At 46.4% G+C, this 752-nt stretch overlaps 1 protein-coding gene across 1 annotated transcript in view; it reads right to left on the bottom strand.

Moving 5' to 3' along the window:
• The window catches only part of LOC119590502 (homeobox protein Nkx-2.5-like), a 23,509-nt gene that overhangs the window by 6,956 nt on the left and 15,801 nt on the right, over positions 1-752 (bottom strand). The window lies entirely within an intron of this gene.

Genomic DNA, 752 nt, shown 5'->3' with positions numbered 1-752 from the left:
TTGACCGGTTCGGAGAGGATAGTCGGTTGTTCCATGGGACAAAACGTAGCATTCCGTCGGGACAAAACGTCGGGATCTTCTGCCATGGCGCGTGGAGACCCAAAACACACACGTCTGTCTTTCTCTGAGGCAATTATGGTCGATTTCTCCCCTTACGTAAGGAAGGGATTTCGACCTTCCCCGCGCTGGAGAACCAAAACGCCCAAGTCTGTCTCCCTCTACGATCATTATGGTCGATTTTGCCTCGAACTTGAAGTTTGAAGATCGACCTTTTCTGCACTGGAGACCCAAAAAACACACTCGTCCCTCTCCCTTTTGGAACATTATGGTCGATTACCGCCTACAAAAACGAGGGAATCTCGACCTTCTTGGCAAGGGAATGCGGTCATGGGGGGTATGTTGGATTGGTCTATACTGTCCGAATCGCTACTAATGGATTAATCACTCTGTGAATGGAGTCTAGTTTAATGAAGGCAAAGTGATCTCTAAGAGCGACCTGGTTCCACAAAGCCTAAACTGCTTGGAATGTCGCAAAGGTTCTCGAAGATTCTAACGACGCAATCACGCGACGTGAAGTATGTGCATAAAAGCAGAGAGGAAAGAAGGTGAAAAAAAGACAAGATAAAGAAGGAATGGTAAAGAATGGTGAACACTTTTAGCTCCCATTCTTATGCACAGATAACAATTCAGGGAAATGATAGTGGGCGACTTGGTAAGCGTCTCACTTCGATCAGATGTTCGGCAGGAAAAAT

This window comes from Penaeus monodon, chromosome 27 (genome assembly GCF_015228065.2).
Source record: "Penaeus monodon isolate SGIC_2016 chromosome 27, NSTDA_Pmon_1, whole genome shotgun sequence".
Taxonomy (NCBI): domain Eukaryota; kingdom Metazoa; phylum Arthropoda; class Malacostraca; order Decapoda; family Penaeidae; genus Penaeus; species Penaeus monodon.
The sequence above is the reverse complement of the archived record's forward strand: the minus strand, read 5'-3'. Positions and strand labels throughout refer to the sequence as shown.